The sequence below is a fragment of the Ascaphus truei genome, chromosome 2 (genome assembly GCF_040206685.1).
Source record: "Ascaphus truei isolate aAscTru1 chromosome 2, aAscTru1.hap1, whole genome shotgun sequence".
Classification (NCBI taxonomy): domain Eukaryota; kingdom Metazoa; phylum Chordata; class Amphibia; order Anura; family Ascaphidae; genus Ascaphus; species Ascaphus truei.
In genome coordinates this window covers 233,936,260-233,963,451 of record NC_134484.1, presented here as the reverse complement: position 1 = coordinate 233,963,451, position 27,192 = coordinate 233,936,260, and the positions used below count along the sequence as shown (strand labels likewise).

The 27,192-nt window shown below is 38.9% G+C and overlaps 1 protein-coding gene across 2 annotated transcripts in view; it reads right to left on the bottom strand.

Annotated features, from left to right (window-relative positions):
* LOC142487165 (poly(rC)-binding protein 3-like) overlaps positions 1-27,192 on the bottom strand; it is an 895,499-nt gene that overhangs the window by 260,676 nt on the left and 607,631 nt on the right. The window contains exon 1 of one of the 2 annotated variants that reach the window (XM_075585957.1): positions 24,737-24,935. The exons of the other annotated variant lie outside the window; for it this stretch is intronic. The gene's annotated coding sequence lies outside the window, so the exon portion shown is untranslated. Of the gene's footprint in view, positions 1-24,736; positions 24,936-27,192 lie in introns of those variants that run through there. 2 annotated transcript variants of the gene reach the window in all.

Here is a 27,192-nt window from a genome sequence, read left to right as displayed (position 1 = left end):
AACAGGGACAGCTAAAGTCACTACTTAAACACTGTATAAAATGATGCAAGTTAAACACTTTAAGTAAAAAATTAATGCACACATGCTCTTTTCTTTCACACATCCCTGCCCTTGAAAAAAAATAATAATGGTTTATGCTATTTCTTTGTCTGAATAAAGTGTTGCAGTTCCGGAGATAAAAGACACTTTGAGTCAAGCAATTAAATAGCTAAATAAATGAATCAGCAGAGCAGAAGTGGCAAATTTAATTACTGCTTAGCACTAGGAAGGGGAACTAATTATGGGGTTCATGAACCAAATGTCAATCTTCTCCAAAACCATGTGCTTCGATTATTCTGGAATAGGCACAGTAAATGCAGCAACAACAAGTAGAAGACATAAAGAACAATTCATGCCACTGCAAAAGTGGATGGTAGTTTTGATGTCTGGCAGGAAAAAAACATTGATTTTTTTACAGGTGAATATATATTATATAAAAACAAAAATAGAAAGTGCAAGCTCCATAGCGTAACTCAATTTAAAAGGCTTAATAGTGGACAAAATAAAAAAATGCAACTCATAAGTGCCGCTTGGACATAAGCATGGGATAATACACAAGAAGCTGTGGTAGTTGTTGAGGCCTAGATTGCGGACTTTGACTGATCCCTCACAGAACTGTTGATGACGGGTATCCGCCTCTGGGTGCGCGCCGACACCAGCGCTTTGTAAATCTACCCGCGGAATAGATGCTGCAGATTCGTCAGTTCCATCACTCCTGGCTTGTAATTTTGAAAAGCTCCTTGCAGTGTCCACCTCAGGTAGAAAAACACCCAACGCGTTTCATCGCGTAATGGTGATGCAACTTCATTAGGGGCACAGGTGCAAGAGCACCAAATGGCCCTTTTATAGTCTATGACTCTTTCCTCTTTTTCTCCCCCTGGCACTCGCTTTCATGATCTACTTGTTTCCCGCTGAGAATTATTTTAAAATATACTTTTTTTTTTAATTTTGAATAACACATTTAATCATTTGTTCAAACCCATCACCTCACACTTATTTAGTAATGTGCTTAACTTAATAAACCGAATGTAGTTATGAGCAAATGTCCAGATCACAAGGATAGGGGATGAGATAACCTTAAAATAAGAAAAAGAGAGCCAATATGGTGAAGTACATATATTTTAGTAACACCACGCAAGTACTGGTTCTACTTACAAAACAGTAGAAAATTCAAGCATATCGGACAAAACTGTAAAAAGTGTCCGCTGCTTCCAGGGCTAAGGTGCTGTTTACTCCAATCCGCGTGTATACAACGCCAACCGCTCTCAGATGTCTTTTTAGTGCAGGCTGGATAGTGTCCCAATCAGAGTCGCCACTTAGAAAGCAACGCCGCTTTCAGATGTTCTGTGGTAGATTCTGTGGTGATACTCCGTTGTTTCCGCACACGTGGGTAGAGCTCCGTCGGTTCTCAGCTGTTCCGCAATGAGTCCTAATTGCACCTCCGGTGTTTCAAACTTGCAATGCCTCGGTAGCAGTACTATGTATTGATTATACCGCAGTATAGAGGATAAACGAGCAGAATAAAAATTCAATTGCAATATATCACAATTGCCTTTAAAAAAGCATATGAATATAAAAGTCTGTTGAGACTTGCAAAGGGAAAAGACCCACGTTACCCTACCGGTTTCGTCTAAATGACTTTATCAAGGGATGTGTTTCTGTCTGTGTGTACAGTTTATATAGGAGGGGCACACACCTAATTACTTACATGACCCTCAGGTGTTAACAAATATATTTTCCACACACGGAGAGTATACACATTCACTTCACAGTACAGGAACCATACACAATGGCATAATTTTATAACCTATAATAACAAATAATTTTCAGAATCTTAAATCTAGATAATATCATTACACATGAATAAACATATACAATACATGAAGAGATAGAGTATGGGACAGAAAATAAATTCATATATATATATATATATATATATATATATATATATATATATATATATATATATATATATATATATATAATGAGTTTAAACCTATATAAGAAAAGCGCCTACATCGATGTCAATATTATGACCAAGTGGTACCAACGTTTTTACAGTGTGTATCCACTTGGGGCCTCATGCAGTAAGCGTCGATTAAGTGAAATCGGCAAGCTTACCGATTAGTCATGTTAATGGCGATTTTTCCTCTCCGTATGCAGTAAGTGCCGAATACATTCAAAATCAACCCGAAAACAAATCCGCCCACTCTCACGATGATTAGCCGATCACACACAGGTGTATCGGCGTGCGTGGCGGGGTGCTGATAGGTTGCCCAATCACAAATCTTGCTGAATCAGGCGAAACAAGCATGTTTTGGATTGCGCGCCATATTTAAAGGCAACGTGCACTGCTAATCATTCTCTGTGTTGTTGGGAGTGAGAGAGAGAGAGACGCACAGAGCTGGCTGATTGAACATTTGCATATTGACGGAGAGACTTGTTGTGTATTGGGTGAGCTTTGTCCATTGTTGTTTTGTTTACATTTTTGTCTTGTTTTATATGTGGAAGTGTTTCGTGTGATTGGCTGTACATTTATTGTCTGTTTTTTGTGAGTGCTGGAAGTATGCCCGCAAAGCGTGGGAAGAGTGATGCTGGTGGGAGTGGGAGTGCTACTCGTGCGAGTACGCGTCGGAGTGAACGTACTGTTCAGGGGAGTGATGTTGCTGGTGCACCGAGTGGTGTTGCTGGGAGTGGGAGTGTTGTTGCTGGGAGTGGGAGTGCTGTTGCTGGGAGTGGGAGTGCTGTTGCTGTGAGTGGGAGTGCTGTTGCTGTGAGTGGGAGTGTTGTTGCTGGGAGTGGGAGTGCTGTTGCTGGGAGTGGGAGTGCTGGTGCTAGGAGTGGGAGTGCTGGTGCTAGGAGTGGGAGTGCTGGTGCTGTGAGTGCTGCTGGTGGCGCAGTTGCTGATGGGGTGGATGGTGGTGGCGTGCTTGCTGGTGGGCAGCTTTTGGAGTCTCTTCCATTGGAAGAAGGAGAGTCCAGTCAGCACCAGCCAAGCTCTGACCCTAAACCTGCTCGGAAGAAACGTGTGGAGAAGCCACGTAATCCTCGCTTCAATGACCAGGAAAATACAGCTCTTGTCACTGGCATTCTGGAGCACTATGACAGTATATATGGACATTTACTAGGTAAGTGTACCTTTACATTTATTATTCAAATACATGTAATTCTAGGTCATCTGAGTTTTGTTCATATGCAAATATGGGTTCAGAATATCTTTCTATGTTAATTAGTCTGGAAACACAGCTTTTTATCATGCCTTACAAGGACAACTAATCACAGGCGGTCAATTTGCCATAACTGCATACAATATGAATGCAACCTTGCTTACATGTATAGGTTTAGTAGTGAATGCTCATGTGCTTCACATATTACACATAAAACAGCATGTTTGCTATCTCTTGGAACAGCTAGCAGTGTAGGAAACTGGTGCTTCTATTATTATTAATTTACCTCATATATTTTATATGTTTTTCAAGGGCGGACAAGTTCAGCAAGCAGAAAAGAAATGTGGGACACAATAGTCATTGGTGTCAATGCGTGTGGGAATCATGTGAGGGACAAGCGGAATTGTCACAAGAGATTTGATGATATTAGGTCCAAATTGAAAAAGAAAATACAACACCAACGCGTGCATGCTACTGGCACTGGAGGTGGGCCGACACCACAACGTCTCATATTAAGTCCATTGGAGGAGCTGCTTCGGGCAAAATTACTTCCCGTCATCGTGGAAGGCTTACCTGGTGACCGGGATATAGGAATTTATCCCTCACAATTTCCACCAGGTGAGAAATATTAATGTACTAGGCGTGTCGTTGCTTACAGTTATTTTGCATATTTACACTGCTTTTTATACTGTCTTCACAATATAAGCATACCTGCATCTATATATGTATATGTCTGATTCTGTATATATATATATCTCAAAATAGACATATATGTTGTAGTCCTACTAAAAGCAGTAACTAATATAGCACGTGCCATTGTGTGCTCATTTACATGTGAATTCCCAAAATGCATTGCTGCAGTGGAAGCAATTGATGGTGGCCGAAGATGGGGAACAACAGGGTAGTACACATGTGTAACACATGTTAATGAGAAATTATTACTAGCTACAGGTATAGAACATAAATATGTATAATATTATTATGTATTTTATTTATTTTACTCCGACAAACATGACATTACTGCCTATTTTAAGCATGCAACAAATATATTGCATGCAACGGCCTACAAACATCACTTGCACTAACACATCTATAGTTGTTTATGAAAAGGTCCATTTTTGCTTTAAGTCATATACAGACAGCATAATGAGGCACACGTATCATATGTTATGTCATTGTTTTCATAACTTAAAAACTGCACACGACTATTTAGCTCATCTACCATTGTGTTAAAGCAGCTGCAATTAATATCTCATCACAGCATACACTTCAACAGAGGGGGTGGGGTTCAGCACACACACTAATTACAGCCTCATTTTAGGGTCAACTTAGTTCACACCATTTTCACCTGTTTCAAGTAATTGAAAGGTGTGGCTGATTAGGCTTTTTGGGGAAGGGAATACCGTTCTTACAACCTGACTAGCACAACTGAAGTTAATCACACTCATTTGAAAGCTTCACTTTAGCTACTAAATGCCCCAACAACTCATTACTTATCAAACCGTACGTCACACATTAGTTCACTCATATCTATAGTTGAACTACTACTATCAACGACACATTATCACACACTGCATGTGTTGTCTTGTTTAGTCACAGCCACATTCATGTGTGCCACATCTTATATTAATGTACCACACATATCCTCTACCAAAAACAACACTTTTTGCAATATGACCACCTTCATGATAACCATTGTGAATGGTCATCTCATGATATTTATGTACATTATGATACTGATATCACTACACAACATATGATTTTTATGTACAAATTTTATCTATTTATCCTCACGCATTACTGCAGGAACATAGTATGTTTTATGTTAGGGAACTCAAAAGTTCTAAGTACACAGGCATGTACATTGTTATTACAACTATTTATGTTCACTTTCACACACACATTTTGGGTTAAGGAAATGATGCTGTTAGGTACTCATAAATACAGAACATACAATAACTGTTTGTTCAATATTTACACATGTAAATGTAAAACTTATGTCATTGTTATATATAGTTGCCCCTGAAGGACATGTGTCACCTGAGACTGAACAAGTGTCTTCACCTGGGTCAGCCAGCTCAACACACCTAGAAGGTGAGTGTATCAGTTGGTGGCCATATAATATGTGCTCTTCTATATGTTATGTTGTCATGTTCATTATTTGTTTTGCACATCTTCTTTAAATAGGATTACTTAGTGTCAGTGAAAATGAAGTGTAAGGCAACATGTATTGTGTTAGTGATGTTAACTATCATGTAGGAGTTGTGAGTTTACAGAAAGTTTTCATTCACTCATATTTCATACTGAGTCCAAACATTATTCTTAAGTCAAGGTAGTTTTTAATGTGAGGTTATAAAACGTATGGAAACATGTTAGTTGTTACTTATGACACAGTAGAATTACATAGTAACACAGCAGAGATTAACATGCCATTTAATAATGTGTACATTTATTTGTAGATTATGATGATGATGATGATGATGATGATGATGATGCCGCCGCCGCCATAGACACACAAATACAAGCAAGTGACCATGAAGAGGTTCCAATTGAAACTGTTTTACCGCCAAATCGTCCAGCAAATACCACATATGATGCAATTGTAGCTTCTGAGGGAAAAATTGTGGAAGCAGAAAATCGTCGCCATTCTGACCTGATGACAGTGCTGGAAAGGATGATTGCACTGCAGGAAGAAACAGTTTCACAATTGGCACATCTCCACAGAGTCTTCATTGAAGTGCCTAAACAGTTGCAAAAAATCAACACCTCATTCGAAGCATTAGTTGTTCAGCAAACACAAGCTAATTACTGGAGAATGACTAATGTACCACAATTCAACACCTCACAGGCAGGATCTGTTCATGCAGGTCAGTTTTCACCACATGCTTCTGATATTCATTCACCAGGCCCAAATGTTACCGGTCAAGTAGCAGACATTGCTGTGCAGATACCTGACGACATCCTACCGCTGCCATCTGTACAAAATCAGCAGCTGACACCTACAAAGGAGGCAACAAAAACAAAACAAGACACACATGAAACAGACCAACCATCACTTGTGCAGTGTCTACCAACTTGCTCACATGTGTCAGTGGGCACAAGCCCTGTCCGTGAACAGTCACTACCCAAAAGCCCTGTAGGTGAGTCACTGCCCAAAAGCCCTGTAGGTGAATCGCTGCCCAAAAGCCCCGTAGGTGAATCACTGGCCACAAGCCCTGTAGGTGAGTCACTGCCCAAAAGCCCTGTAGGTGAGTCACTGCCCAAAAGCCCTGTAGGTGAGTCACTGCCCAAAAGCCCTGTAGGTGAGTCACTGGCCACAAGCCCTGCCCGTGAAGTGCCAGAGGCCACTCAAAGTGGCTCTGTTGTGGCTAAAGTTGGTGGCAAAAAAAAAAGGAAAATTCAAGAGACAACAAGCAGGCCTGTTACTCGCTCGCAAAAGGAAAAAAATTTTTTTTTTTATAATTCACAAAATATGTCTTTGGCCTTGTTTTGTTGACTTCAGATTATCTAATTACTATTGTATGTATGCTGAAGACTGTGTTGTTTCCAAACTTTCAAGTATGTTCTTGTACACGTGAAGTTTTGGAAATGTTAACACTCCTAATTAATGAATAGTGTTATAAATATTGATGTATTAATCGTCTGTTCAGTAATGGTCCACCAGGAGCCAGTTGCTAAGTTTAGAGAAGCTGCCATTGACTTTGCAGCAAAACATTGCATTTGGGTGTGTTAATTGATGTAATCATTGCATGTGCATATTATTTTCATGCAATTATAAAAGCACCTATTTAACTGCAAACATCTTTCTTGTACGTGTACAGCAGGATTTTGTGTTAAATATTACTTACCTTTGGTGGCCATTGTAATGTTGTCCTTTAATCATTTATGTGTTCTTGTTTCAAGAACATCTCTGAATTGATACTAATATAGTACTATATGCACACACACACACACACACACACACACACACACACACACACACACACACACACACACACACACACACACACACACACACACACACACACACACACACACACACACACACACACACACACACACACACACACACACACACACACACACACAGACACTGTGTGTGTGTGTGTGTGTGTGTGTGTGTGTGTGTGTGTGTGTGTGTGTGTGTGTGTGTGTGTATATATAGTACTATCTAAACTGGTATAGATGTATTTACAAAAAACATACACTTCATGCTTCCTTGTGAAAACACACTATTTTAATAATACAGGCCTAATGTTTGACAACTATACTAAGTGTGAGCCTCTAACATTATTGGGTGCAAACAAATGTTTATTACTTAATTCACTCATGTTTATCACCATTTAAATAGGTTTCATACAAGGCCTACTTACTGCCATCAATATGTTGTGTGTACTCCTGCAATATAAAAAAAATAACTATATATATATATTATATATGTATATATACATATACACACACACACACACACACACTATACATATAGTACAATATACACTTTATATATATATATATATTTATGAGAGAGATATATTTATATATATATATATATAGATACACACGTATTTAAATTCATGCAGACAGGTAGTTAACCAGACTTTCAAATACACACAGAAATGTATGTGGGAAAAAAACATTTCATTTTGCAGGTGTGTGTATTTACTGATATGGCTGTCTAAGCACTATTTTCACACAGTGCTCTTTGTTATTTTTCAAGAAAACTCAATGTTACTGAAATAAAAGTGTAGGAATGTTTTCACAAACGAGATAAAAAAATGATACATGTTTTTCCCACATTCGCCTATCACTAACCACAAAAGTTAAACCAATTAAAAGGACACATCCAATTGGCGTTTGAAATAAGGAGTAAAAGTAGTTACTTTTGTTGACCTTGAAAACGAAACACAGGAATTTGTTAGCCATTGAGCAGAATCATTTTGATGAGCAAAGAACACAGAACTGCACACATCTTTTGTGCTACTCTGACATGGCTGATGAATTCGTTAACAATATGAATCCCCTCTTAGGTTATAAGTACATGGTTTCAGAAGCTATTTTGAACAGTCGCGGACACAAAGCGAGCACACGCCAAATCTATGATTTGATTTGAGCAAAATATCCTTATTACCAAGACCGTAGGCATGCGCGGAATTTTAATTCATCAATAAGATTCACTTTATCAACTAATGACTTTTTTGAACGTGTGCAGGATAAGCTAGAACACACCTATGGTTTCTGGAAGATTGCAAAGGAAAAGCATTTTACCCTGAAAGAGGGCACATATATTGTTGTGAAAGGCATATTTATTCCTAATGCCAATAGCAATGGATCCGCTACTACTGTTCCGTGTGAATCGATACCTGCTGCAATATCTGCACCCTCCATTCCTGAAACCCACATTGTACAAGAACAAAAGTACTATGATTATGTACCAAGCCTTTCAGCTGAAAATGCATTGGAATGGGTACCCGAAGAAATGAACCTACCTCCCGACCAATTGTTTGATGAAAGCAGTGGCGATTCCTATGAGCGCTTCATGGAGGAGATGTGTGTCATACTGGATTCAGCGGGTGGGTCAAGCGTGGATGAAAAAGCCTTGCATTTCTGGAGCGACCAGTTGCAGGCAGACGAAGAGTTAATTCTAGAAGAATGGTAAATATAACAATCGTTATGCGTTGACTCTGCGTTTAAACTTTTTTTTGTTTTTTGTAACCACCATTTTCACTTTCAATGCGTGGATACAGCGTAACATTGCACACTGCATAACATGTAGCGATCACAAACACATTGTTTCCTAATACAATATAGTAGAACGTGAAAGAGTAGTACACATTGCTGACGGAATAAATATACGTACTTTCCTATCCCTTAAAACATATTAGCAACATTTTACCCTAACTCTAACACATACCTGTTTTGTTATCATGCAACATCTACAACATTTAAAACCGGGTCCACCACGTATGACGTGGGACCCTTGTCATGGGCCAAGGCGTCCTTAAAAAGGATTACGGATGTAAGTCCTGCCCCCAAGCGACGTGCGCGCCTCAAAGCCTATTGGCTGTGTTGTTTTGTTATAGTTACGGTAACTGCAGTGTGTCATACAGTGGGGGCGTACACTGGGCGTTAGCCGAATGTTAATTGAGTGGGAGGAGTGTTAGCGTGCGTTTCACGCTGGCTTAACATGACGTCACACGTATTGCATTTGCGCATTGTGTTATCGGCCGTGCTTTCTGTCCAAACACGTCTGTTTACAAATAATACAGATGTACTCGTTTATAACGAATGTAGTTTCGTCTTCATTGTATTTGAAATAAAGATTTTATGTTTACTGGTATTTTCAACATGTATTGAAGGCACAACGTACGCATTGTTTTGCGCATGCGCTAACAGTTAGTCGACCCAACCGTGAAGTGCGTGCGCACACTAAGATGTGCGCGCACATTTTTCAGTATACAGGCAACGTTCACTTCATATACATAGTTATGCCTGCTACAAATTTAAATAAACATTACATACTGATGTACACTTGTACTTCTAACATATAAGTGAGTGACGTGTGTATGTACACAATCATATAGAGCTGTGTAACGCGTTGTCACGGATACATATATAGTAAGGTGCCATATTTGACCATCATGTGTTTGCTGTATTTCAGAGATGTCAGGGAAGATACAATCGGATCAATGTATGATTTCAGAAGAGTCTACCTTTATATGAGATGATTGTGAGGAGGAGGCACCGACTACTATACTACATATGGAACTAATTTTATATTGCTTGCAGCGCTTATTAACAAACAATTAAAAATGTGATACCCTTATGCCTATATTGCATAAGCACTTAATTAACATAATGATGTTGCAAAATAGTGCCTCATGAATTTTTATTCAGTGTTCTTTAATGACTACTATCATTTTATGGCATGGTGTGTTTTATATATAACAACCATTCCCACTCTGCTAACACATTTGTGAATTCTATTGTGTAATGGAACGTATGACTGTCCAAACTATGTAACAATAATAATAATAATAATAATTATAATATAAGCATGTTCATGTATAGCGCTGCTAGTTGTACACAGCGCTTTACAGACACATTTTTCAGGCTGAGGTCCCTGGCCCATGGAACTTACAATTTATTTTTTGCCGCCTGAGGCACAGGGAGATAAAGTGACTTGCCCAAGGTCACAAGGAGCCGACACCGGGAATTGAACCAGACTCCCCTGCTTCAAACTCTCAGTGCCAGTGTGTGTCTTTACTCACTGAGCCACTCCTTCTCCCAATGTAAAGGACACTTACAACCAACTAGCCATTTCTTGTTAAAAATCTCTTGTTACATGGGTATGTTGATAAAATGGTTTGGGACTGTAGCAAATAATGTTATTGGCCAGATGTTGTGGTCCCCTACAATGCATGATGTTCTGATTATGACATCAACATCATGTAATGAAGTACGTTTCTGTGTATATTTCATTAACCTAACTAACTATAGTTTACTGTGTTTATGAAACGTTCTAAAAATACATAGTATAGTCAATATGATGATATAAGCTACCATAATAAAGCTGGTGTTATCATTTGTCAGTGTTATACATGGATCCTACACAAATTGATACAGACACAAACAGTTGTCTTACAAAGTGTGTCTATGCTAATGTGCACGTGATTGACGTTACAATTGTGAGAATACTTGATAATTATCATCATGATAATGATGAAGTGACGTGATTTATATAGCAAAAATATTACCAACATTGTCATATTGGTAAATTAGAAATGCTAAATGACAGTAACATTTGCAACAAAATTGTGTTTTCTGTTAACAGTTTTACACTTGGTACATGTAGGACACATCCACACACATGTGACTTATACATACACATGTCACAAATGTAAATTAATGTTGACTATTAATTCCTAGCATTAAAAAACACCTACATTGCTAAATATAAGATGTAGTACGCATTGTTGTGATTACAGGCATTCATGCATGGAGTGTTATGATCAGTCAATTTCAACCGTGATGAATGAGCTCCCGTAAGTAAACAAATAAGTACCGTTATCCCCTTGTCTCCAAACACATCTATATTACATTAATGGAATTTATAAGGAAACATACATAAAATGTGATGAAATGTGAGTAATCATTTTCTAATACAATGCACATGAAAGCTCAAGAGTAGCTAAATGCATATACATGATACAGAAAGTACATGTATGTTACATTTGTGTTAAAACCAATATGTTGGGTTTTGACTTCAAATAATTATAGGAAGATTGATGTAGGCACATCTTATGAGAGATGTCAGCAAATATACATACCATGATCAGTCATACTGGAGATATACCTATAATGCAAAGGAACAATATATAAATTGCAAACATTGACATGCCATCTTCAGTACCGTAAACAACACAGCAAAGTGTGTATTTGGTGTTAAATGTGCAACACCATGTATATTTCATGACATTCAAAATGTAAATCAGCCTGGTGTACACATCATATGGATGTACATGTTACACTGCACCAATAACATTGTATGTAAGCATACTAGAAGCATGAATGAGTATGGGCATAATATGTGTATTGTGTTAGCATAAGGAACAACACAATGCTAAAATATTAGTGCTTTGTTACCCCAGTTGTATTCACATACACACAACTAAAGTACAATTGAAGAGGGATTATATAACCTGTGCAACAATAACATACCGGTGCCACATCCCTTTGTGCACACAGCAGAGAGAAGAAAGGTGTGCAACCCATATTCATCTGTGTCCTACCAGAAGGGTATATAAAAAAACATTATTGTTAAGATAACATAATGTAAGTATAAAAGTATAACTTGGAACATATATGTTTTTACTTACAAGAAAAAAATGAATTGATGAGATTCTGGCGTGTCTGGCCACCACTGGCTGTTTGTTCATTTTCAGCAGCTACATGGGTGGGATGCTCGTCTACCACAGGCTCAGCTAGGTCTGACTGTACATTGTGCCTGAGTGCAACATTGTGCAAAATGCAACAGGCAAGGATAATATCAGACACTTTTTGAGGCTTGTATAGAAGAGCCCCACCAGTTCTGTCCAGACACCTAAATCTGGTCTTGAGTAGGCCAAATGTCCTCTCTATAACAGATCTTGTAGATATATGGGCTGCATTGTACCTGTCCTCTGCTTCAGTTTGAGGGTTTAGCACCGGAGTCAAGAGCCACGGCCTAATTCCGAATCCTGAGTCACCTATAATGAATGGAGCACACATAAGCTGACATTAGTGATCAAATTGTACAATGCCAACATTCCTAAATAAAAATGTGTTTTGAGTTAGAACATGTAAATGTGTACTCACCCAGCAGCCAACCATGTTTAAAATGTCCCTCTTCGAACGCATGGAAGACTGAAGAGTTCCTCAGGATAGAGGAATCGTGACTGGAACCAGGGAATTTGGGTACCACATGCATTATCCTCATCGTCGCATCACATACCACCTGTACATTGAGTGAATGGTAGTGCTTACGATTGCGGTACACATGCTCACTCTGACTAGGTGCAATCAAAGCAACATGTGTGCAATCGATTGCACCCAGCACACATGGTATCCCTGCTATATTATAAAAGCCAGTCCTGACTTCCAGCCACTCTGTCGCCTCTGTAGGAAAATGAATATAATTCCTAGCGCGTCTATTGAGTGCATAGAGAAACTGGGTCAAGGCCCGCGAGAATGTAGATTGCGAGACCCCGCCCACTATGCCCACAGTTGTCTGGTATGACGCGGAAGCAAGATAATGTAATGAGCACAGCATTTTAACAAGCCCAGGGACTGCACGACCTCTGGCTGTGAAAAAATCTAAATCTCCCCTTATCTCCTCATAAAGAGATAAGATTGCTGCTGAACTCAAACGATAGCGACTTACAATCTCCTCCTCACTCATCCCATCTAACAGGGTTCTCTCCCTGTACAGACGCGGACGAGGCACAACTTGTCTCCTCTGTCTTCTCCTCTGATCTCCTGTCCCTCTACCTGTCCCTCTCCCTGTCCCTGTCGTATCCGCGTGACTGTCCCTGTCACTGTCCCTCGGTGTGTCCCTCCCTTGCCCTATATGATTCTCTTCATCATCAAGCATGTCATAGAAAAGAATGTTCCTCCGTCTCCTAAACAATCTCAACATTTTGAAATGAGTAGCTGTGAATGAGCAGGTAATGGGCGTCCTTTAAATAGGTATGTGATGATGTCAGGTGACATAGTAAAATGCAAGGTGTTACATTAACATAATAAAGTACTTCTGTGGCAAGCTGTGTGCAGTTCTTGTTATAAGTATTTGTTGTGTGTATTCTGCAGGGAATGATGATATTTGGCAATGATGTGACGTGAACCTTTGTAGAAACATTGCTTGCAAATAAATAGTTGCATGTGCAATGCATGTAACACTTGTGAACGCAACAGTCAGTCATGTAATTAGACAAAAAGGCTGAGATTGACGTGGGAAAAGTTTTGTGTAACATGTGTAATTAGGCATGTTATTGTGACATGTTGACAACAATGAATAGTCGTGTGCATATGCATGCATTTGTGTAATGAGGATAGTTGCTATAGAATGAGTTTACAAGGTGTCCCAATGCTGAATTACTGTACATGTGTGTATAAGTTAGGTTGAAGTGCTTGTAATGCTACGGTTACAATGTAAACATGCAATGTGATTGAGCGTCCAATAAGTGACGTCATAAAAATAGGGAGGACCCAAAAGTATATGTAAACATGAGAATTTAGATGTACATGAACGTTTAAAGATGCGTGACACATTACAAGCATTGTGTAATGTAAAGGAACATGAATATACTGTGTATGTGTGACATGTGTGACATGTGTAACATCATGTAAATAATTGTCGCTCAGTTCATAAAAATGTGTGATATGATGTGAGGTTCTCCTTTAAGAGTTGAGTATAGTATTTTCCCTTGGCACATCATCACATGATGAGTAATGTGACCCGCAAATGCTGACAACATGTAAAAGTATAATGTTATGCAAATAATACACGTCAGCTGTGACACAATGCAGGGAATGCCCCCACACTGTAATGCAAATGACGTTTGTATTGTGAGCAATGAAACGTAAACAGTACTATACTGTTATACGTCCCCGCTCCATTGACTCCATTGATGTACAGAAGATTTTTTTTTTCTAAGTGCCGTTCCGGCAGCCTTAGCGATCGTTCTCCCCTCCAAACTGCCAACTTTAGTTGGCGGGAGAAATTGGCCATAACATCTCAATTTCGTAGTGCCGATCAGCCCCGATAAGCTGTTTTTTTTTGTTGAATCCAGCCGATTTAAAAAAGTGGCGATCAGTGGCGAAAACAGGCTTATCGGCAGCCGACTGGCCATAACAAAATAATCGGCTCCGAAACATGGCGATATCAAGCACTTATCGGAGCTTACTGAATCTCAAACCCAATTTTGCCTATAAAATGGCGATAATTCCCTTATCAACGCTTACTGCATGAGGCCCCTGGTCTCTAATCTAGAGATGGCATTGATATTATCTCCAGCTCTCCAATTTGTTGGTAACTGATCTATACCTATACAAATGGTTCCCTTAGGATCACAATTATGTACCTCCGAATAGTGCCTTGAGAGGTTATGTTTCTGGAAACCCTTTTGTATGTTAGTTAAATGCTCAGCGAACCGCAATTTAAGCTTTCTTGTTGTGCGCCCTATATATGGTTTCTTACACAAGAACATGCTATTATTATTAACAGAGAAATGTAAAGTTCTAAAATGCAATGCTACAGTTATGCTAATGGATGTCCAAGAAGAATATTGCGATAAATGTGTGTTTAAAGAAAAAAAAAATGATATTATTTATTTGTCAAATAAGCCTTAGCTATGCAGCATCACAACTTAATTAATTGTCTGGGGTTTGAGGCAGGGCCGCCCAAAGGTTTCCGAGGGCCCAGGACTAGTCTCAACTTGCCCCCCCCCTGTTGATGACCTTGTCAGTCCCACCCTCACTTTTTCTTGCGCTCTCTTTCCCCAACGCATCATTTTTCTCTATCACTCTGCCCTGTCTCTCACTCTGGTCTCTCTTTCACTCACTCTGCTCCTCTCTCCCAACCTCTCTCCCGCAGTCCTCCCTCTCTTAATCAGCCCCCTCCCTCTCTCACTCAGCACTCACTCACTTAGTCCTCACTATCGCTCAGCCCTCTCACTCAATTTCAGCAAAATATCTCTAGTGATTGAAACATGGTGTGTGTAACCTATTTATAATCTCAGCATTAAGCGCATCTATCGTATTAGAGAATTTTGCAAGTAAGTCTAGCGATTTTAGAGAATTAGAATATTACATTAAATTGCAATGCACATTGACTTAATGTTTGGCAAATCCCTTGCAAACTCTGACACAGTTGGACTATTTTTACTATTTTTACAACTCAAAAAGGGGAACATTTCGCATGGCCTGGACTTAATGCTAAAAGGTTCCCCATCTCTAATATATTCAATGGCCTCTCAAAATATATTTAATTTATGAATTTATTTTTCCTAACTTTCTTTCTGTTCATTTGACATTTGTGTTTGCTTGACTTGTGTTAATATGCTCATCTGAAATTCCACTGGGTCACTTTTCAGTGTCTGGTTGATTGAGTTCTAATTCTTATGCAAACTGCTTGGTTTATGATGTATTTAATTGAATTTATTTAATTTTTTTAGTTGTTTTATCTTATTATTATTGATTTTGTAAATGTGTGCTGGTTTTATCTTTGTTTTCTTTTTTTAAAGAAGCTGTGACAGTTTAACTGTCTTGCCCAGCGGAACCATGATTTAGGAACATTGTTTTGGCACTTGATGATGTACTTACTACAAGGATAAATTGAGATTATACACTTTGCACAAGGATAAGTCAACACAATAGATCAAATACACATTTTCATCTCAACCAACATATGTCACTGTTTCTCTCTCTCTACCCCTCTCCATTGGTATTGTCAATAAAATGATGATGATGATGATGATGATGATGATGATGATGATGATGATGATGATGATGATGATGATGATGATGATGATGATGATGATGATGATGATGATGATGATGATGATGATGATGATGGATGATATCATGGTGGTGGACTGGTGGTGGCTGGAGATGAACTATTAAAAAATGAACAAGCCAGGTGATGTGCAGATGCCAATCTGCACATGCTACAAACTATTATTGAAGTATTTGAACTTTGTACTTATTACCATATATGTTTTGTCAATTGGATGTAGCATTGGGCACCCCTGTCTTTTGTTGTATACATTTGCCACGCCCAGTAGCACTCTTTTTTGACATAAATATATATTCATGATGTGGTGGGTGCAGGAGTTTGAGCTAGCTGGGAATGTGTGTTAATCAATTTCTGACATGCTATAAACTGGCCTGCGCCAATGGTAGTATTTGTTTATATTGACAACTCATCTGCCATATTGGTGGTCCAGGGCACTGATTATGGTGAGGGACACTCATTCATCCATTTACTCAGCTATTTTCTAGGGTATTTTTAAAGTGCGTCACTCAAAAGAAATTCACTTTGACTGCACACCATTATAATATAAAACGTAGCATGTATTTTTAAAGTAAAACATCTATCACTAAACATATAAAATGATGTGTAGGGGTAGATATGGTGTAGGGAATGCCTCTAACAATAATAGGTGTATGATTTAAGGATGTATGTGGCCTAAAGCTTGCAAGTTTTCTTTAAGTGTCGGTCTTTGTTTCTAATGTTCATGCTGATTTTGATCCTGTCCATGCAACACTAAGGGGCCTATTCTATATGCCTCCATAACCCACTTATCGAGGCCTTTTCAGCCAAAATAAAATTCAGTAATCCTTGATAAGTGGGCTATAAAGGCATGAATCGCCAATTTTTGCTGCCGTCCAAAACACATCGCCGGGCGAGCGGCGATAAGCCACTCATCGACAGGTTCTGAATCTCATGCAATTCTAGTAGCCTCGAGTAGTTTATTGAGGCTAATCAAGGCCCTAGAATGGTGAGTTTCTCCCAAAATCCTCATGCCAGGAAAAGTTGGCGGGAGAAGCTGCTGAGAAGGCGGAGAGAGGACTTAGAAAAAAATATGCATTTTTCCTGTGTCGGATTGATGCCTGGGGTCTCCGGAGCTGAAACACATTAATATTAGCTCTGGAGACCCCCGGCATGAACCCGTTAAGGTAATTAGGGGTTAATCCCTTCCGCTACCCAACTGTTAGGCCTAAACATCCATCCTTGGAACTACTACTCCCTTCACCCAGTCCCTCTACCCACAATAAACAAAAATATACACAACAACCCTACTACTGTACCCACCTCCTCTACCCCCAACCCCCCCCCCCAACTCTCCCCCCAACCCTCCAACACATACAGTACTGTAATGGGCAAAGTAACTATTATCCAGATATGGATAATGACTCATTTGCGCATTCAAAATAAACATTAGCCAGCCAACATAAATAAAGTAAATTAAACTTTCAACGTACCCCTGCCATCATGAAGGGCGTCCTCTTCAGCATACTCCAGTCTTTTGTTGCCAGCAAGAGTACAAGACAAAAAAATACAATCTAATTGCCCCATACCCCTTAATCACCTTAGCGAATAATAACCGCTATAGTAACCCTTGTCCCCCGCTACCCACCAGGAGGCCTAACCAAGTACCCCGGCCATACTATACCCACCATCTACCTATTGATTGGCACAGTGGTACATAATACCCATATAATATGGGTATGATAAGCCACTATAACACTCAATGGTCAACCTAATACAAATCATTAAGGACAAAAATACACAAAAATAAAATAAATACACAAACACCTAAACACCCCAACAATAAAAGAACTAAAAAGCCTAATAGTACACATGAATAAAATGTATTTATCACCAAAACAGCAAAATAATTAAAATTATGTTATTCCAAAACATAAGAATACAATTAAATAAACATCTATCCAACCAATTCAAGAAATAAAAGCACTAGCGAACAAATCAATTAAATAAATAATTTTTTACAGTTTGTCAAGAAATGCATTGCCTGTCACTGTATATATCTGTATTTACATTACCCTCTATCAGGGGCAGAGAAATGGTACACACTCATCCGAAGGGAAAAGGACCAGAGTAGGCCCAATAATCAGGCTCTTGGCGGTGTGTCCTGCCCCTCTCAAGTAGGTAGAGGCACTCCTGAATTTGGGGCTGCCCTGCCCTTAATTACAGCCAGGAGGAATGCACCAGGTTTGTCTCATGATTGGTCATGCCATGGCCGGATGTCACCACCTCCCGCTGTCACTCAAGTGCAGCTCCTCGGAGGGGGAAAACCCCATATCAACTACTGGCAACCTGATTGGTCCAGGGCTTACTGCCAGTACAGGGGCAGAATAGTAGCCATCAGGTGACCTGGCTACATGTAGTATAAATTTGAAAAACCACCTGGACCCGGGGCTTTTGAGGGTTTCAGGTTTTTAATCACTTGGGTAAATTCTTCTAGTGTGAAGTCCTTCCCTAGTGCATCTCGCTCCCCCCCCCACTCAGTCTTGGTAGGCCTGAGCTAATTAGTAAATTCCTCATAGCTCTTTTTGTGTTAATTTTATGTGCCACTTTCTCTCCCTTGTATAGATCTTCGTTGAATCGTTTACATTCTTCAACTATTAATTTTGAGTTGGCCGTGGATGCGCCTGATTTTAACCTGATGGCTTGAATGTTACAGTTTAGGCCTTTATTTCTCTGTTTATTCGATAGCATGGCATTGTTTGATTCCTCAAAAAACTGTCTCTTCGACCAATTCAAGGAATTATCAGCCTGGGTGGATAGCAATAAATGTCTAACTCTATAATGACATCCTTCATTTGTTGGAGGATTTCTGGGTTGGTACTTTGTTTGTATTTGTTTGAAAGATCCTATAATTTGGTTTGTAGGAGTAGGATCTTTTAGTTTCTTTCTCTTTTACGATGGGCTGCAATACTAATCAGGGTACCTCGTATAGTTGCTTTGTGTGCCTCCCATAGTGTCGAATGGGAGTTAACGGAAACCTTATTTAATTTAAAGAATTGGTCTATCTCGTTATAGACTGATTGAGCTAGATCAGGGATTTGGTGTCAGTGGTAGTATTAGTGGGCCATGTTTTTTTCCAGTACAACTGACAGGTTTATTAATATTTTCAATATTATGCTTCAACACATTATCCATCTTAGTTTCAGAAGTACTAGCTAGTGATAGAGACATCACCGGCTGACTTGAACTTTCTCTTTCAGTACCTTTTTTATGTCTCTTCTTAACTGGAATTTCATTGTTGTCTACTAGACAGAGGGGGGAGGGGGGAAGGGGATGAGGGCTTTGTGCCGTGAAATTGTGGTGAGTGTGATTCATTGACAGTCTCACTAGTGTCCTTCTGCTTATTTGTGCTGTGACTGTTATTATGATGATGAATTTGAATACTACTGGATCGTCACCCGTACCAAAAGCACCACTTTTAACTGATTTGCCAACAATGCCGCCACCACCATAACAACCTCCACCAAAATGACGTCCATCTCTTCTTCCCCGTCTCTAAGTCTACTTTCCAAATATTTATTCAAACGATTTTAACTGGTATTTCTACTATTAGACATGTTAATCTAATTATTTTACTGCTGAACAGTAAAGCAGCACCCTTTATCACTTGCCAGTAGTGTACGAGTAGATAATTAGTAATTACTACAGTAGGATAGAAAATAAAGCTGCATTACAGCACTGGATACATGGACAGCGTGTTAACCCAACCTGTCATTGACAAAAACTGTCAGAATTACTCTGAAAATGCTCAGGAACAGGCAGATTAATAGCTTATCCTTGGGATGAGTTTTTCCCAGAAATAGCAAGACTTGGTCTTATAATAATAGCAACTGCTGCTTCTCCCCCTCTCTCTATATATATTCCAGTGAATAATAGACTACAACCAGGCACAGTAATAATAATCACAAATGCAGTATGAAGGCTCAGAGACCGGAGTCCCATTAACTGAAAGAAATGCAAACAATATTAGGTAAATAATTTTCTGCCTTTTAAACTATAATACAATAGCATACTTGTATAATAGTTTCCACAGCAGCAACACACCCCCACACAGCTAAACCCTGCAACATATGGCTTGAGCTTGAGGCTGCACCTCTATTTATACTCCTCCTCCGCTCATCCTCCTCCTTCGAGTATCGCGGATTACCGATTTTGGTTCTAATTATTAATCCGTCCCAATGACCTGTCTGTGATAGAAAAATAAAATACAGAAAAGACGAATCGCCCTTTTTGAGACTGATCTGCGGAAATTTGCAGATCAAAGGAACTGGCCAATCTGAGGCAGACCCAAATCTGCAAAATAATGTGCCCATCTCTAGTCCTGAGAAACTCTAAGTTTGTGCGTTTCATTTTTTAACAGCCATTAGACATGAAGGTAATTGTTTGAATGATATTCATTTAAGGTGTTTTTCTTTGCTTCCTGTATGAGGCATGTGCAGAGGTGCAACCAAGGAGACATACAGTATTTGGGGAAAATAAACCATGGCTTTTATTCAGCCCGTAGCTTTAAGCAATACAATTTAAGGAAGCACACAAATAAACAGACATCCTATCCCTTAGTGTAAGGGCTGACTCACTTTCCCAGTCCCTATCTGCAGGTCTTGGAGGATATTTTTCAGGTGAACGCGAGGACATCGTAACGCTAATCAGTTTGGGGATACCCCTTATGATAGCGTACTGCTAACCCAATGTACCGGATCGATAAATCTTTAACGGACTTCTGAGGATCTACCCTACAGTTTCTAAAGGAGACACAGGTGCCTATTTCATATGACTGGAAGCAAGACAGTTAATGATGCATTCACTTTCATTCACTTGAGTTGAAGTTACAGCATTCACTGTAACTTCACAAGTAACTGCGCTTCACTCTATTCCTTATTTTACCGAGCAGAGGACATACACTGGCAGTAAAACTGTAATTATGGCTCATTCTAGGAGCAAGTGTTTGGCCTTATTGTCTTCGTCTCCTTGCAATGAGTACAAATATCTGAACGTTACTCTTTAGAATATAGGTCATCACATGATATCCTCATTATTAATACATTCACTCTTTGTGGAATACCTTCTTAGCCACGCCCCTCCCGAACCTTGAAGAACCCTCCAAAGAATGCCTTTGAAAGTAGTCTGTTTATTTTAATGTCAGGAGGGCCGTCATTGAATGCCATCTCTGGCAAACAAATGTCACCATGCCTAGATTCTATCAGTCCCATGCAACACATATTTCACTTAAACTGGGCCATCAGGGATACCCCTCCAATTAAGCCCTCTTAGTATATCAGCACAGACACAAGAAAGGTCTTGACCTGTCATAAACCCAATTTCTTGTATTTTGTATTTTTAAATGAAACTGTAATACTGAGTTAAGTTATGGTGAGTAAAAAAAGTGACAAAAACCCTCCACAGGAAAGCAAATATGCAAATATAGCTGTATGCTCATCTGCATGTCTTAGGCAGGTCTGCAACCCCGCCTTTCCCCATTATCACCCAGCATACAGCACTTCCACTGCAGCAAGGGATTCTGGGAAATGACATGCAAATGAGCACACAGTGTCACTTTTTGCCTCAATAACCATTTTTAACATGGTTCCCTATAGGCTTAAGCTTGCTGCATGGTCACAGCTTTGAGCACAGCCAGGGTTAAGGTGCATACCCAGAAAACCACCCACAGACAGCTGTTTCAACCGTAATCACATAAACCCCTGAAGCACCAGATTGAATAAAATACTTAATATTTCCTGCCATCTTTTTTTTTTTTTTACAGTTTTCCCTTAATAAAAAGCATTGTGTGCATCACCTCCCTATTGAACAGAGTTGGGGAAGAGTTGCTCATATGAGAGAAAGCTAATTTCAGATATTATATGGACTATACTTTGGTAACGAAATAGAGGTAAGAGTGCTATTTAAAAAGTAGTTCTGATCTACTTAATCTTAGAAGATCACAATCCTGAAGGATACCTTTATTTTACACCATTTAAGGGCTAATACTATATTTATTTATGGAAATGAGAAGAAATATGTTCTAGTTAAAGCAGCAAAATGTGAAATCCTATATATTTGTTTTTAAAAATCATTTCTATAGTATTAGGATTTAACTCCTAATGCTATTTTTTGTTTATTACTTACATTTTTATTAATTGTTTTGCAGGGTTATTAAGGGGGAGGATACACACAACAGAAAAAGGAGTGGTGATACATATAATTACGTAAAATCAAAGTGGGAAGGTGTGGGGGGTGGGGGTACAACATTTGTATATATACAATATATTATTCATCAGTTTTAACACATCACAGCATCCAGAGTATTTTGAATCTAAGTACGGCGATATGCCAGCATTTCAGAACCAAGGATCCCAAGTCACCGAAAACTGTGAAGTGGAGCCATTTAGGTAAGCAGAGAGTTTTTCCATATATTCTATATGCCAAATTGTATTATTTACTTGTTGTAGAGGGGGAGGGGACGGGAGCAGTTTGTTTCAGCTCTTGGCAATAGTGTATTTAGTGGCATTTAAAATTTGTGAGATGATTTTGACTTCATTTATATTTTGGTTAGCTATGGGTTTCCCTAATATTGTGTATTGTGCAAGGACACAGGCTGTCCATCAGTTCAGATACCGGTCAACCCACGGACTGATCCAGAGGGGACACCATCTGAGTACAAAGAACCATTTTGATGTGGAGGTCTCACACATGGCCGTGTGAGTATAGATATTATTACACTCACTCTCTCACCCCACACGCATTTCATTGTTTTATTATTGCATTTGAAGATGAACACCATCACTAACTGAGTGTTTCCATATATATTCTCTATATGTTTTATATTCTACCTTGCGCTCACCACAACTCTACCTTCATTGTGTATAGTGGATCATGGAGAATATTGACCTGCAAGATCCTATATATTAAGGAAAGCACGTCCTTCCATAGTGGTTGAATTTTCGGTATGGCCAGAATATATGCAGTATAGTTCCCATACTCCCGCAGTCACACCAACACTATGGGCAGACACCTGGGAGAAAAGAATGCAACCTGGTAGGAGTCAGGTGCCATCTATATATTAGTTTGTAAATATTCTCTTTGATCACGACACATGATACGTTTTTGGATGCTACCTCCCATATATATTGCCATATATCCAAGTCTAAATTAGTGTTAATGCCCTTCTCCCAGGGGTCATATATTTGTCGGTGCCTGGGTAATTTTGATGGGAGCCAAACTGTGGTATAACGTGGAAGTAATCTCTTCTGTAAGGGATTGGTGAAACCACCAGTTATCTAAGGGAGTAGGTTCATGAGATCGATCTAATTTGTAGGTAGATTGGATGAAGTGCCTGATCTGGAGGAGGAAATGTTAGTACTAGGTTAAAATGAGGCAAAAGAGGGGACCTTCCCATGGATAAGAATATCATTGACTCTTAAGAGTCCTTTTAGAATCCAGGGGTTTGTTTGTGGGTTACCTAGATCGAAATGAAGGGAGTGTTCATGCTGGTTAACTGAAACCTAGATTTAAGAGAGTCCCAGAGTCCCATACTAGCAAAAGACATTATCGTTTTTTTTCCAGATTCCAGTTGGTCTAGATTTTTTATTAAACCATCGAACATCTCTAATTCCAACTAGAGAGCAAATGAGGTTTCCTAGATTTACTCACCGCCTGTCAGACGAATTTGCGTACCAAGTAATCAGTTGCCCTAGTTGAGCTGCTCTGTAATATTTTTGTAAATTCGATAGAGCCAGAACTCCTTCTAATTTGGGAGTGTAGAGAATATTTTTGCAGATTCTGGGACATCTATTTTGTCAAACAAATGTCAATATTATCTTTTGCACCAAATATCATTTTAAATGATTTTTTAAAAGTACTAATCATGCTTTGGTTACTACAGCAACCATTTAGAAAGTAATATCCACGTACTCCATTAAAACAGGCTCTGTCACAACTTTTAGAGATCTGCCCCTTGGCAACAAAGTATCACAAAAATATATTTTGCTGTTTTAGAAACAGCAGACTATTACTCTGGAAGCGGTAACAATAATGTGTTACACTTAGTAATACAATGTTTCATATGAGATACAGCATTTCACAGACTACAATACAAAGGTAGAAGGCGGACATTTTGTTAGGCACAGAATCAGGATTTTTACAGATTTATAACAAGAGCACCAAACGATTCACATCTTAGGTAAGAATGTAGAATTATACGTTGTCACATGCATTACATATACAGTACAAATAAGAAAAAAGAAAAGGGGGCTATCTGGTATTGCTATTTTACGCTACTTTTTTCTTATAAAAATGTAGTCCAAGCATGACTTTGTATATAAAATATAATGGTCACTGTGTACCTCCCAGTACCACCATGCTTCAACCACTGATCACAAACATATAAAGTGTGGCAATGTAATGTAATATAGCACAGCACACAGTGCTAACATTCAGTTATTCCTACCTCCTTAAGTGTAGTCTTGATAATTGGTGATACTGATCACAAAAGTAACTTTGTTCAAGCAAAGACAGCTGTAGACAGAACGTCTTTCTTCGCCAAGGATGCTTCCAAAGATATGATATTTGGTTAATTCAATGAGACTGCCCAAAGAATAGACTATTTATGGCCTGGTCTATGAAATAGCTCATTCTCAGGACTGTAATTTACATACACGCGCTGCTTCTTTCCTGTTCACTGACAAAAATAAAAGGAGTCTGTGAAACAGGGCTGAGAGGGAATCAGACCCCAAGTGCCTTCTGAATGGCTGAATGCAATGCCCAATTACAATTCTTCCCAACAGAGTCAGAGCAGTGAAACTGTAACACCCGCGACATTGTTATAATGAAGAATTGACAATGCCATCACAGCTTAATATCAAAAAGCTCAACCTTTCCCTTGATTGGCTGCCCATATTATGCTGCTAAAAAAATGTGCTGGAAGCATGGATAGATATCTGCTTGTATACATCCAATTTACCTGCATTATACTCCAGAGACTCGTGCTATTAAACATCTACTCTGACAGGTCAATAGAGGTAACTTAATTAAATTTCTTTCCTTCCCATACTCCCAGCGAGCAGGATGTAGGAAATAAGGACACAGGGGTCAACTGTAAACAAAAGGAGAATCCAGATGATCAGTGGGTGAGAGGAAGAACAATGTAGTTTTGTCACTAAATTCAAATTCAAACCAAAGGGCTGAGGTAAAATGAAAACAAGCCATTAATCCTTTTCATAGAACAGATGCCAGGTTCCCATCGCTGGCAGTAACGGAGAGAAATGTATACTGAAGGAATAGTTTGTCTTGTCAATATATCTCTTTCTGTGTTCCTTACTATTCCTGTTCATATTTAAAGGAACAATCCATGCAATATCCGACATGTGTTTTTTTTAATCCGTTCTGTACTATTTGATAATACTCACTACAGTATATCTTTTTTTTTTTAAATCATCTCTTAATGCCATTTTTAATACGTTTTCATATACTAAGCATCCATTGATTTCTACACCTCCCCAGCAGTGCAACATCTTTGCAACACTTTTCTGTTTGTCATAATCTGTTGCCAATGTTCCCAGCAGTTTGAGCAGCAAACTGTAACAATAGATAATGTTACCTTAGTATTTACACTTAGTAGTTACACTGACTGAAAGATTGATTGAAACTGAAAGGCAGCCATTTAGTGAACCCTGGGAGGCAGGAACTTTGTTGATTGACCACGGGAGAACGAATCGATCAGCAGTGTTGGTAATTAGTTTTCAATAGAGGTAATCAATGGCTGCATATACTAAATGTTTAAAAAAAAGATTATTCATTTTAAGTGCCATGTGGACTGCCCCTTTAAATGCTTTTCTATATTAACACAGTTACATGTAACCTCTATTGTATCTAATGTTTGGTGATTAAACCTTACTACTATTGAAAAACGAGGCAATAATAAATGATTTAAACATACCATATGTCACGATAATATCATGAGGTATTAAGTATTTTAATCTATTCTTGGCAAAACCCATTTGAATATCCACCTTGTAAGCATCTGTACACCAGGCCCTGAATGTGCATAGTCTGGACCTGGAATGAGTGGACTGAGTGGAAGTAGTGCCTCTCTAGGCCCACGGCATCTACGAAGTAGCAGGCAGCGCTTGGTTTTGTTCCTTAGGGGATTCTGTTCTGGAATTCCTGAGTCCACATCACCTGAGCTGACTACAAACAGAGCGTGAAGAAACATCATCTTTCCAGACTTCCGGTGTCCACGAAGTGACAGACATGTACTGATCCAAGAAAGCGAGGATCCACTTACCTCCCTGGCTGCATACCTACCTAAACAGCTGAGATTGCTGGGTAATGAACAGTTAAGTACAGTAGAGATTTCACCCTTGTAAGCTGACGCCTATTGTGATATCTCTAAACCCTTTCTGACCTATTGTGGCACTTTGTTCAGTGACTTTTCCTATTTCAATCAGACTGGTTACTTGTTAGCTATTGTTCTTAGTAATTGTCCTTTTTTTTAAATCTACTTATTTTTTTAACTTTAATAAAATTGTATATATCTATATAATTTTTCTCCCAAATGAAGGCAACTCTTAAATATAAATAAATAGCCTGGATACATGCAAAAAATAACTTGCAAGCTGTGTCCATTATAATGATAACAAGAAATTAAGGCTTTTTTAAAATTTAGGAGTAAAAAGTGAATGCATCTCTCAACATTATCTAAACTGTTATAACATCATTATTATTTTTTCTCTTTTTTATTCTTGAAACTGCGATCCATGCGCTTGGTGCTATTCTTTTCTCATAAGAGAATCTGCAGTCGGCGTCTGGTTTTATAAGTGGGGGGATTGAAATAGGGCGTCACAATTCTTCTCTGACGGGAACTAAATGGAAACCTCTTGAAAGGAATTCTTGGTGTCCTGCAGA